Genomic DNA, 14,365 nt, shown 5'->3' with positions numbered 1-14,365 from the left:
GAACAAGGACATTTATAAAAGACTTGCTATGAATAAACAAAGATCTGCATGAATTGCATAAACGTTGCATAACATTACGCGTGTTTCTCCGTAAAAGCTGACAAATCTTGACCACGATAATCTCGAAGAATTTTTGGTACTTAATTACTGCAATTTATGCTCTATTTAAGAAACACGAAGACGCGTGTGCTCGCAGCTAATATGCGGTAACTCTGGCTCGTGAAGTGTTAGTTTAATTGTAACAGTAATTTGTGCAAATTTGGATCATTAACAGCAAAGTATGCACAGTATCATGGGATCGTTAAGAATATTACGCAAGCGATAATTTGGTTCCGTTATTCTTGAGAAAAACGTAATTCAAGAATTTAATGGCGTGATTAAATTAATTTTGGAGCCCTTGCATCGAGAATTCGATTACAATGAACGATGCAAGCATCGAAAATTTATCGAACAAATTAACGATAAATTTTATTCTAAATAATGTTGTAAATACGTTCTGCTTCGTTGTTTCATTTATCGATACACGAATTTATATTTTCCAATATCACAAATGGGAAACAGAATTATGCACGCTTAATCAAATTCCTGAATAATTGCTTCGAATATAATATCGCACATTTTATCAAAAATTCCGTCAGATGAAATGTTACTTGGACAGATACTGTCACCATGCAATTCTAATAATTAAACTCCTGCATAAATTGCCGAAAAAATTCATTTTGGTAAACGATTTCCCTGAATATAACCCTGTCACCAAAGGCAAATTAGCGAATTGTATGTACGATGTTTGCCTTTCCAATCCATTATTACAAGGAAGTAGAGAATGGCATCGAGCCCTCCCGGGAACTTGCTACGTCTGCAATAGGCACGTCGATACCGTGTTTCAATTATGAATGGCAAGTATGTCATCGTGTGCCATACAAAGACATCGATACAGATGCTTGATACGATGTCCCGTGGGGTCTGATAATCCCTTCGCAGAAATCACGATAGGGGAATAAAAAGAGAGTATAAAAGCGTGTACTCGGTGCGTTATTGTCCCAAGGGCAGCGTAAGTATGTTCAGCCCCGTATGTCTATATACGCTGCACGTCGTGTAAAAGCGTAAATCACATTCTTCTTTTTTTGTTGTACAAGACTTCGTTTTCAATAATGTTGACTTTGTCGAGTTACGCGTGCAGTTGACTGAAAATCGATTCCGTGTTTCCTCCTGGATTGGCATTATTACTGGATTTTCAAATTGAAAATGTTCTTACAATTTGCAAGATGAAAATGACAGGACTGACAGTAGTGAATAATTGAATTGTGTGAAATTTACTGAAGATAGTTCCTCTCATTTTAGTTTTTAATTTGGTTGTCTGGTTAGTTGGCAGGGATTTAGGGGTACGGGGATTTAGAGGTACAGGGATTTAGGGGTACGGTGATTTAGAGGTACAGGGATTTAGGGGTACAGGGATTTAGAGGTACAGGAATTTAGGAATGCAGGGATTTAGGGATACGGGTATTTAGCGGTACAGGGATTTAGCGATATAGGGATTTAGAGGTACAGGAATTTAGTGATGCAGGGATTTAGGGGTACGGGGATTTAGAGGTACAGGGAGTTAGAGGTACAGGGATTTAGCGATATAGGGATTTAGAGGTACAGGAATTTAGGGATGCAGGGATTTAGGGGTACGGGGATTTAGAGGTACAGGGATTTAGAGGTACGTGGATTTATAGGTACAAGGATTTAGCGATATAGGGATTTAGAGGTACAGGAATTTAGGGATGCAGGGATTTAGAGGTATAGGTATTTAACGATATATGGATTTAGGGATGTAGGTGTTTAGGGGCACAGAGATTTAGGGATTCAGTGATTTAGAGACGAGAAGGTATACATACACAGATACTTCACAGTTCAGAATTTTAGAAATAGGGTTCAGAACATTTCTAAGTCGCCGAATTCTCAAACTGAAAAATTTGGCAAACGTCACACAAATCTCACGGCGAACAAAGTCATTACTGTAACGTAACTGTATCGTAACTGTATTTCGTCATGAAGCAAACTTGACACAAATCTCGCCGTAGCAGTGTCACGCTGATTGGTCTAATTGCTTTGGAAAGTTGCTTTTTCCCTACCTCTAACGAGACCGTTTACTATTTTCGAAAATTAATGAAACCCCAATAAGTGTCCACATACACGAGAAAAATTTGTATCTATTAATACGTTCCATCGAAATTAGCGCAACCGGTTTCGAGACAATTTCTTAAAGGGTTCATAAGACAACCGATTGCCTTCTAATTTCTGTCAACGTTCGCCGAGCAAGTAGATCCGCAGGGGTGTGGTTTCGTCCAGTTTTCAAATAAGTGAACGTTGCGTGACCGCTTTGCTGATTATGGCCCGTACAAATGTAAAAGTGTAATAACGTATCAATTATCGATCGCCGAAGGCAAATGATTACGCAGCTGGGTAATGAGTTAGTTGATAGACGGGTTGACCGAGCGGGAATCGCATGTAGCAGCAGGATACATCAAACAGGAATCATCGTCGCGAAAATTCATTAATCATCTCGCAAATTTGCTACCATTTAGAGCGACTACATCGTTCAAGCTGCAACATTCACCTTGTGTGATTATCGTAAGGCTATCATGCATCGTAAGTATCGGGTAGACACGTCTATTTTTTTCCAAATTAATGCATGCTAATTATGCTAACTCGCTCTGTCAATTACGGGCAGATCGTACACGCAACGCGCGTTTAACAAGTTTTTGCGATCAATCGAAAGTTGCATCGCGACTTGGAACTTTAGAACCTTGATTTTAGGACCTTGAGACTTTAGAACTTTGTACATTCGGAACTTTAGAAATTTGAAGATGTGGGGCTTTAAAATTTCATAATTTTGGGAGTTGGACACTTTGGATCTGAGAATTTAGAAAGTTTAGAATATTAAACTTTTGAGGATAGTTTTAATCTCCACAATCGAGCAAGGAAATCTAAAAATACGAAGCTACACTTAAAGGCGCTAATTCTAAAACCTATTACATAAATCGCTAGATAAACACCGGACTGTTAATAATCCGTTCCAGTCCATTGCAGCAGCAAACGTACAATTTTCCACGCCGAGACTTAACGAGCAGAAAAGTTCATTATACAATTATCCCCTATCAACTGTAACAAAAACATAAAAGTTCCCTATAAAATTAACAAAGACACCAACGTTAATCAACGAAGTGCCCATTGAATAAGATCCTTCGCTCGCAAATGACTGAGCAATCTTTGTTATTGAAAATTAATGTCGAAACACGACTGCACAAAAAGTGATTATTTTTCTTTTTTGTCGAGCCCCGCTAATAGCTGGCTGGTTTTCCGCTCGAACAGCCGGAGATTGCAAGCAAAACGCGTCCTCTCGAACGACTGCCTTTAACAACGCGAATCCTTGAAGCCAGGATGCAAATACTGTATCCTCGTCTCATTGTGTTCGTCTGAGCACGGCGGATTCTTACGTAAGATTTTTGCCAGCTCGCCCACTTGCACCGACGTGTGCCTTTATTCTATTTCGCTCTTCCTCGAGGACCATCAGAGAATTATAATGAACGTCCCTCAATATTTAGTATTTCGTGTCCTCCTTTTGGGGTCTTCTCACTGAGGTTAAACCTTGCGATTTTTAGATTGTTTCACCTCTCGTTTCTTTGAAAATATTCGACTATTTTTACAGGAAATTGTGGAGCTTCTTTTTTTGCGAAGTTTAATCTGTTTTATTAATTTGAAAATTTTTGTCGAATCATTTTAAAATTTGCTCAGCTTGAAAATTTTGGCTAAACTGACTATTCTTGCTATGTTAACTTTGAACAATTTTTTATCAAATCAGTTTAAAAATTATCAAACTGAAAATTCATATTGTATCAGCTTGAAAATTTTTGCTAAACTGACTATTCTTGCTATATTGACTTTGCACAATTTTTTATCAAATCACTTTAATAATTATCAACCTGAAAATTCATATCATATCAGCTTGAAAATTTTTGCTAAACTGACTATTCTTGCTATATTGACTTTGAACAATTTTTTATCAAATCAGTTTAAAAATTATCAACCTGAAAATTCATATTGTATCAGCTTGAAAATTTTTGCTAAACTGACTATTCTTGCTATATTGACTTTGCACAATTTTTTATCAAATCACTTTAATAATTATGAACCTAAAAATTCATATCATATCAGCTTGAAAATTTTTGCTAAACAGACTATTCTTGCTGTATTAACTTTGCACAATTTTTTATCAAATCAGTTTAATAATTATCAACCTGAAAATTCATATCATATCAGCTTGAAAATTTTTGCTAAACTGACTATTCTTGCTATATTGACTTTGAACAACTTTTTATCAAATCAGTTTAATAATTATCAACCTGAAAATTCATATCATATCAGCTTGAAAATTTTTGCTAAACTGACTATTCTTGCTGTATTGACTTTGAACAATTTTTTATTAAATCAATTTAAAAATTGTCAACCTGAAAATTCATATCATATCAGCTTGAAGATTTTTGCTAAACTGACTATTCTTGCTATATTGACTTTGAACAACTTTTTATCAAATCAGTTTAATAATTATCAACTTAAAAATTCATATCACATCAGCTTAAAAATTTTTTCTATTCTTGCTATATTAACTTTGAACAATTTTTTGTCAAATCACTTTAAAAATTATCAACCAGAACGTTTTTATCAGCTTGAAAATTTTTGCCAAACTTTAAAGTTTTTTACATCAACTTGAAAACTATTGCCAAGATTAAACAACTTGTACCCATATCTCCATAAAATTGAATATCTACTTAATCATGCAATTATACTCAGAAAGTATAATACAGAAAATCGATACGTATCCTGAGGAGTTATCGCGAACAAAATGTGAACTGAAAATGGTTCGCGTGCAAGAAGAATTACAAGCTTAAGTTTATCACCATTTTAATCTCAATTTTTACGACGTATCACAAAATAAGGCGAACCGTGAAAACATGAAGTTTTGTAGTTTGGAATCGTTCATTAAGAACCAGTTTTGCAATGTGTTATTTATCGTGTAAAAGTTATACCCGGTCCTAATCGATTCGATTTCCTCAGGGAAATCAAAGAACAATTTAATTGTTCCGAACAGTGATACTGCCTCGGGTGAAACGTGACGAACTTTTCTCGCAAGTTTCTCTAAACTGATCCATTGTGAAACTTGACAAAGTTTCGGAGCTCGCGTGGAGTGCATTTTCGTGACTTAATAGTTCAATTTGAGGTTCTGTTATCGCGGTGTGCTGCTTAGGTGTTATCGTCTTATTAATCGATGCATATGAGTTTGTGTATACTGGAGTACCTATTAATTTTGAAGTTAGATGTTTGATAATTTACAAACTTTCAAGTTCTTATATTTACGGATTCACAAATTTACTTCAAGATTTAGAACCTTAGCGCTAGTCGATAAAATAAATTGAAACAATTGAAAATTTTAAAAGTAAAAATTCAGAAACGTGAAACTTGGAAATTGTAAAATATCTATGCTATAGAAATGAAACGCTCGCGGAAACGTATATTCGAAAATTCGCGAATTCCTGTTCTCTACTTCTTCGTATTGTCTCCGTAAATCCCCAATCACCATAAAAAATATCTTTCTATTAAAGTTTAATCTCCCTCCAAGCTCCCTGCACCGAACAAATTTAACAATCGAATTCTCGTGAAATAAAACACCATTCAATTAATCGAACATTTTCAATTCACTGTTCCACGGAAAAAGTGCTTCCACGCGGTTGAATCGATTTCTTCTAACAAAACGAACACGGTAATTGAAATACGTCAATTAAATCTAGCTGTTCGTCAGGTCGAAAGTGCCCGATTGAATTCGAAACTATATAAATTTTGTTGTATACATTCGTCTAACGTGCCTAGCTCTTCCCGGTGACTGTCGGAATCGATATAGGCTTCCGGTTGATCGGACATCGATCATTGCACTCCGTATGCAGCCACAAAGGAAAGGTTCGAACCTCTACGGTGAGAGAAACGCGGCGGGAATATCCTATGACACAAACCGGAAGAAGTTCCGCGGTTTGAACAGTCGATGCCTCTACTTCATTCAAACAATCTCTGTTCTTCGATTGTTCACGGGTCAAAAGAGTTCGAGGACGATCGCAGATATCTGATCATTCTTGTGTCGAACAAATCTTACTTCGGTATCGTTTTCCATATTAGACAGCATGTTCTATCCATATATTCAGTCAATATATTCAATCAATATATTCAATCAATATACTCAATCAATATATTCAATCAATATATTCAATCAATATATTCAGTCAATATGTTCAATCAATATATTCAATCAATATATTCAATCAATATATCCAATCAATATATTCAGATAATATATTCATTCAATATATTCAATCAATATATTCAGTCAATATATTCAATCAATATATTCAGATAATATATTCATTCAATATATTCAATCAATATATTCAGATAATATATTCAGTCAATATATTCAGTCAATATATTCAGTCAATATATTCAGTCAATATATTCAGTCAATATATTCAGTCAATATATTCAGTACAATATATTCAATCAATATATTCAGTCAATATATTCAATCAATATATTCAATCAATATATTCAGTCAATATATTCAATCAATATATTCAGTCAATATATTCAATCAATATATTCAGTACAATATATTCAATCAATATATTCAGTCAATATATTCAATCAATATATTCAATCAATATATTCAGTCAATATATTCAATCAATATATTCAGTCAATATATTCAGTCAATATATTCAGTCAATATATTCAGTCAATATATTCAGTACAATATATTCAATCAATATATTCAGTCAATATATTCAATCAATATATTCAATCAATATATTCAGTCAATATATTCAATCAATATATTCAGTCAATATATTCAATCAATATATTCAGTACAATATATTCAATCAATATATTCAATCAATATATTCAGTCAATATATTCAATCAATATATTCAGATAATATATTCATTCAATATATTCAATCAATATATTCAGATAATATATTCAGTCAATATATTCAGTCAATATATTCAGTCAATATATTCAGTCAATATATTCAGTCAATATATTCAGTCAATATATTCAGTCAATATATTCAGTACAATATATTCAATCAATATATTCAGTCAATATATTCAATCAATATATTCAATCAATATATTCAGTCAATATATTCAATCAATATATTCAGTCAATATATTCAATCAATATATTCAGTACAATATATTCAATCAATATATTCAGTCAATATATTCAATCAATATATTCAATCAATATATTCAGTCAATATATTCAATCAATATATTCAGTCAATATATTCAGTCAATATATTCAGTCAATATATTCAGTCAATATATTCAGTACAATATATTCAATCAATATATTCAGTCAATATATTCAATCAATATATTCAATCAATATATTCAGTCAATATATTCAATCAATATATTCAGTCAATATATTCAATCAATATATTCAGTACAATATATTCAATCAATATATTCAATCAATATATTCAATCAATATATTCAATCAATATATTCAATCAATATATTCAGTCAATATATTCAATCAATATATTCAGTCAATATATTCAATCAATATATTCAGTCAATATATTCAATCAATACATTCTATCAACATATTGTATCAACATAATCAACCAATATGACATTTTTAAAAAGACAATGCAGATTTTCATAATGCAGCTCTCGTGCAGTTCTGCACGTTCGATTAACTCCAAAGCAAGTATTATGCAAGTCGCGCATCGCGAGCGTGCTTTCGCGAAATACGAAAACCACAGAAACGCGAAGCAATCTGGTTAGCGATTTCTATCAGAAGCGTCGAAGAACGAAAAGACGCTGCGTGTTTGCTCTCGTGCCATTTAATGGTTTCCGTTAGCGCGAGTTAACAGAAACGCGCGAAACTACGGATAATTGATTAGCAACGTGCAAGTTTCAACCGGGATAAACAGCCAGTCTTAGCTGTCTCTGACGTCAATTCTGCCTCTTTTTTGTACGACTGACAGGTGACTTACTAACCTTGATTCGGTGTGTGCCGTGTATACGGAACCCGATGGTAAAACGCGAATTATATAATTCCTCGGGCAAAAGGAGTATCACGCGCGAAACGTGGAACCGTGACTAATGGCTGCATCGAGATAAACAACCTTGTTTATTATATTTTGTTTATTAACACGTTTTTGACCATGAGAAATTTCAATTTTATGGGAGAGTGTTTGGATGAGTCGAAGTGCTCGTAGGTATCCAGGTGTACCCTATGGGACTAGATTCTTCAATTGTTTCACTTAGGAACATCTCTAAAGTATTTTACAAAGACGACACACATGTTCACACACCTTTGGATAAATGTTTGAAATGATTACATGCATCAATTTTTATAACAAGAGTAGGTGAATATTTTTATAACAAGAGTAGATGTGACTCAGAAAGTAGACTTGTACTGTCTTATAATAAGTACTTGTACTGTCGAATAAAACTCAATCTAACATACCCACATATGTTGTATCAGAATGGAGAATACAAATTGGCGATATTACGATGGAAATTTTCATTGAAAACATTCCTAGATGCAGGCAGCCAATAGTCACTCTACATTAATGCTTCTCAACTCATATGTGAAACATGTATCAAATACGAAGAATGTGAAGATAATAAAGAACACGAAGAATACCAAAAATTCCAAAAAGTGCAATCACTCCCACAAATCATACAACACATCAATCAACATTGCTCTCCCATCCTGAGATCAACTAATTTCTTACCAGTTCGATGTTTCCTATCAATTTTCAGCGTGAAATCTGTCTTCAAAAACACAGTCCGTAAAGAACCGACACTCGCGAAAGATGTCCAAAATCGACCGAGTCGATCCAGCTCTTTTATCACGATTCTTGTCTAGAGATTTAAAAGCCGTCGTTGCGAACCGGCTTTTCACTTTCTCGTTCGCGCATCGACTGACGGATATCGTTGTACCTGGTCGACCGATCGCCACCGTGCACCTGTTCCCTCGACAGGACAACCCGTGTCTCCACTCGGATTGTCCATTCGTAGTGGGAGTACTTCACCTTAGTCAGAAGTTGACGTCATTGATCTCTCTTCGCAGACCCTCGGATCCAAAGTTCCCTTTTTATTTCTAAAATTTCTCCGGGGAGCGATGAATGACCGGACGAAAGTAAAACCCATGAATTCAAGTTTTTATCTGTTCGAACTCCGGTCCCCCTCGGGAACCTCTCGTAATGACTTTCCCGTACAATTCCGTTGCTTCTGTTGGCCATTGCGATAATAAAGCTACATATCCTGCGATTAATTCCGCGATCGCGAAACTTTGAAGGGCTGTGATATCGGAAAATGTTTTAATACGGAGTCAAGGAGCTTCGGAACGATCTTTTGAACCTGCAGTTTAACCGGGTTTTGTCGATTTCAACGAGTTTCAATACCCATTATGCACTTGGAATTCACTGCGAATATGCGACCCATTATTTTCTGTCGATTGCAGTTTTTTAAGTGATATTACGTTCTATCGTTTAGCCTGTGTAATCGATTTTAATTTAAATAATCGAGGTACTGTAGACTCTGTGATATCGTCACTCATGTTTTAAGTGTTTTAAAGAGTAATAAGAGTTTTTAAATTAGTATCAAAGAGACTGCAGTTTATTTCTTCAATGAATGTACAATGTAAGAGGGGATACAATGTTAAGTCTCAGGATTGTGATAACGTAAGAGAACATAGTTTTCTTTTGTAACTTCATCTGCATTTCTACGGCGGTGGTCTGAATTTCACTCAGAAAAACGTCGTTTAATTGCATCCTCCACGACGCAATTACGAGTGAAGATTTTCTTTGTTTTCGACGGAATTTTACTTTAATACCGGTTCTCGGGAATAACAGTGGCAAAGCAGATTTCCTTCCGTAATCGTTGAAAAGGAAAACAGGCGCCCCCGTGAGACAATGAAGATGGAGGAACGTTATTATTCCGAGCACCGAGGATGACGTGTCAGGGGCGTCTATAGTCAATGTCGAAGACTCGAAGGACTCGAAGATAGATAATATCGTAGTCGTAAAACCGAGGGTCAAATGGCAACGACCGTGTGCCATATTCCTCAGGATTTACCGAGGATAATTCATGAATCGTCTTTTAAGAGAACGGGAACGAGGGAGGAATTATTAAAGCAACGACAATGGTTCCTTTTAGTTAGGAAATCCTGCAACCATACCGACGAAAATTGTACGAAAATGATGAATATTAAACCGGAAGTGGAGGAACGTTGCGTCACGTTTGTTGTCGTTTCGGTATAGATACAAGATATGCAAAATTCCGCGAACGAAAACGATTCTGTTTGATGTTGAAACACGGTTGGTCTCTGGCGATTACTTGGATCACCGAAGCTTTTAAAACTGTCATGATCGCGGAAGGATAAAACCGTTCTGTTCTCTGAAACAAAATCGAAAATGCCCAGTGGAATTTTTCCGACCCGCAAACTGCGAAGCTGCTGAAATATTTAGACAGTCTAAAAAAAGTGTTTCTTGGAATTAATTTATAATTGTGCTAAATCGCAATGTCAATTGCAGGCAGACGTAAATTGTACGCGCGTGATACATATTTACTTTGTACACTTATTTTGTCGTGGAAAATGCACATTCATGTACGAGAATAGAATGGCGATTTTCATGCGACATATTTGTGCTAGCGGGACATTTTATTGATGGTTAAATTAAATTAAATAGGATTGGACTTTTTATATTTTCGAAGACATCGGAGTTCAATTGCTACGGTATTGTGATCAGGTATCTGATTCATAAATAGTGATAGTGTATTCAATTAAAGCTAGACCTCGTAATTTTCTGAATCGTTAAGTTTCATGTGCCAGATGTGAAATCTTAAATACGGGGTTCTTAATGTACAGGAGACAATAAGCGCAACTTCCGACAAGTTTATAAATCACCTTATTCTATTTTCGTCCAGGAATAAATGACTATTTCCGCCGTTTCCGCGATAGTTATCTATCATGTCAGCAAGAATTTGTTAGTTTCTCAAAGTTGATCCCGGGAGTAACACCGATGGTGCACGAACTTCCGAATAAAACCGGAAGTAGGCCGGTGCATAATTCGTCATCGTGCGCCAAGATCTCTCGGTTTCCTGACGACTCATTGAGGTTTCTTTTCCTTCCTCGTGCTTACCTGTGCATCGCTACCGTGACATCTCTCGGATGTAACGACATTGTGTCAAGGATAAAATATACCAAGCATAACCAATCTGTTTTATATCCGTCACGTGCCAGTCGCGAAAAGTAAATTTTTCTGTAGGTGCCGCGACCAGGATTAACAATTTATCCGATCGGTTTTATTTAGCTTTCGCATTGATTCGACCGTGACACGGTCCAGCGTGTCTGAAACGCGGCTGGTATACTTGAATATTTCAATCGCGTATTACGACATTCGAAGGTTCGAGGGATATGTGAAACTTTCAGAGTTTCAATAGCATCGAAAGGATACGTTCGGCGAATTCAGATGAAAGATTCTATATTTTGAGGTATATTGCTATGGGTGGAGATGCTACTCGTAGTAATTACACGTGTAGAATTCTCACGCGTTATATCGCCACGCGTAGAGTCGCTACGTACTAGAATTCCACGCATGGAAATTCCATCGCGTTATATCACCACGCATGGAAATACCATCGCGTTATATCACCACGCGTGGAGTTCCATCGCGTTATATCACCACGCGTAGAATTACCTCGCATTGCAAACTCACGCGTAGAGTTGCCTCGCGTTATATCGCCACGCGTAGAATAGCTACGCGTTGCAAACTCACGCGTGGAGTTCCCGCGCGTTATATCGCCACGCGTGAAATCGCTACGCGTTACAAACTCACACGTGGAATTCCCTTGCGCTATATCGCCACGCGTAAAATCGCTACGCGTTGCAAACTCACGCGTGGAATTCCCTCGCGCTATATCGCCACGCGTAGAATCGCTACGTACTAGAATTCCACGCATGGAAATTCCATCGCGTTATATCACCACGCGTGGAATTCCATCGCGTTATATCACCACGCGTGGAGTTCCATCGCGTTATATCACCACGCGTGGAGTTCCATCGCGTTATATCACCACGCGTGGAGTTCCATCGCGTTATATCACCACGCGTGGAGTTCCATCGCGTTATATCACCACGCGTGGAGTTCCATCGCGTTATATCACCACGCGTGGAGTTCCCTCGCGTTATATCGCCACGCGTGGAGTTCCATCGCGTTATATCACCACGCGTGGAGTTCCATCGCGTTATATCACCACGCGTGGAGTTCCCTCGCGTTATATCGCCACGCGTGAAATCGCTACGCGTTACAAACTCACACGTGGAATTCCCTTGCGCTATATCGCCACGCGTAGAATCGCTACGCGTTGCAAACTCACGCGTGGAATTCCTTCGCGTTATATCGCCACGCGTAGAGTTTGCAACGCGTAGCAATTCTACGCGTGGCGATATAACGCGATGGAACTCCACGCGTGGCGATATAACGCGAAGGAACTCCTCGCGTGGTGATATAACGCGAGAGAACTTCACATGTGAGTTTGCATCGCGTAGCAATTCTACGCGTGGCAAAATAACGCGAGAGAAATCAACGCGAAGAAATTCTACGCGTGATAGAAGGATACAGTGATGGATATAGAAAAATACACCCCTCCATCTATCATACGTACACACATATTGCTGACATGTTGAGATACGAACATGTTTGCTCCAATTATATCACATCGTTATAGGCAATTTAATAAAGTTTCATACAACTTCTTAAATTAGTGGGAGGTATTCAGAAGTACAGCCCACCCAACCACTTATATGCTGTTTATCAAATTTAAGTTCGCGAACACGGCGGCACTGTTATTAAAGTTTCGTTAATTACACCTACTACGTTCACTCAATACGTTAATTAACGACGCCGAGGATGATTAAACGAGGTTTATGGGGAACGTGACTCGAAACTGCTCGCATGGGAATCGAACACCATGAATATCCACTGGGTACGTTTCCGTCTTTTTTACGATTAATCAAGACGTTTACGGTAATTTAACACGAGGCAGAAAGAATTATTGTATTCAAAATTACAGCGTGGTTGTAACACGTTTTTTATTATAGCTATTTAATTTATTATTTAAGTATTCATTTTTGCGAGGTATTATTAGCACAATGAACATTATATAACGTTATTATTTACTTTCATAATTACTTGGGTATATTAAATGTTATGTCTGGCGTCGATGATACTCATGATTGTCAACGCGTTAACGATCTTATATAAGAGAAATCTAAGAAACTGATGATTCATCTGATTTCCAGTTTACACTGCTGCGATTTTGTAACCAGGATTTAGTAGTGACGATTAGAAAATGGAGTTAATGCATGGTGACAATTCCACTCGTGGTAATACAATTCGTGGCGATACTATGCGAGATAATACTACGCATAGAACTGCTAGAATTGATACGAAAAATATCGAATTTAACTGAAAAATATATATCGATCGATATTGCTTTTTTATCATTCACAGAGAATTTCGTTTGTTCGTTCCGTGTTCAACCAGTCGCAAACAACAGTGTCACGTCAGACCACGAAGAAGAAAGTGACCATGGCACTTGGCCTAGCTACCACTTACTTAGTCGAGTCACCTGGATACACACGACACTGTACTTTCATAACGATCGACTTGCTGGCTTTTACTTCACCTGTTTCTTTCGGGTTCGTGTTTCACGCGTATCCCGTTTTTCTTTCGGGGGGTATTTTTCTTACGGCAGCTACAAGTGGTAAGGTAAACGCATAGATTGTTAGGCAGAATAAGATCCTTGTGTTTGCTCTACCGAGTACAATGTATACTTTGTATCGATATTGATATCGGGATACGTGCCTGAAACTAATATCCATCTCTTTAGATTTTATTCTTCGCGAAAGACTTATATAAATATCTTTGCACGTCCCTTAGCCTGTGGGTTTTATCGACGAAGGAAATGGGTAATTTGAAATTCAACGAAAGGCGTTAATAAACGGAATAAACGAATATGAAGTCCCTAGGGTTTCGTTCGAGATAAAAGAACAAATGAATCACTGATTTTTTGTGGCGGACGTTCTAGATAAAGAAGTAAACGTCGCGCTGATTCTCCATGATAAAAAAACTGCATCGAATCCGTTGAATATTCCCCGCAAAATCCCTTGAAATTAACATACATTCAGGGAAATGAACTGAAAATACGAATTCCCGATAAAATAGCTGGAAAGGAATGTTTGC

At 36.8% G+C, this 14,365-nt stretch overlaps 2 protein-coding genes across 6 annotated transcripts in view; one reads left to right on the top strand and one right to left on the bottom strand.

Moving 5' to 3' along the window:
- MCU (mitochondrial calcium uniporter) overlaps nucleotides 1-14,365 on the top strand; it is a 69,925-nt gene that overhangs the window by 37,951 nt on the left and 17,609 nt on the right. The gene's annotated exons all lie outside the window — the stretch shown is intronic.
- jv (javelin) overlaps nucleotides 1-14,365 on the bottom strand; it is a 35,268-nt gene that overhangs the window by 9,469 nt on the left and 11,434 nt on the right. The window lies entirely within an intron of this gene.

The sequence above is a fragment of the Megachile rotundata genome, chromosome 2 (assembly GCF_050947335.1).
Source record: "Megachile rotundata isolate GNS110a chromosome 2, iyMegRotu1, whole genome shotgun sequence".
NCBI lineage: Eukaryota > Metazoa > Arthropoda > Insecta > Hymenoptera > Megachilidae > Megachile > Megachile rotundata.
The sequence above is the reverse complement of the archived record's forward strand: the minus strand, read 5'-3'. Positions and strand labels throughout refer to the sequence as shown.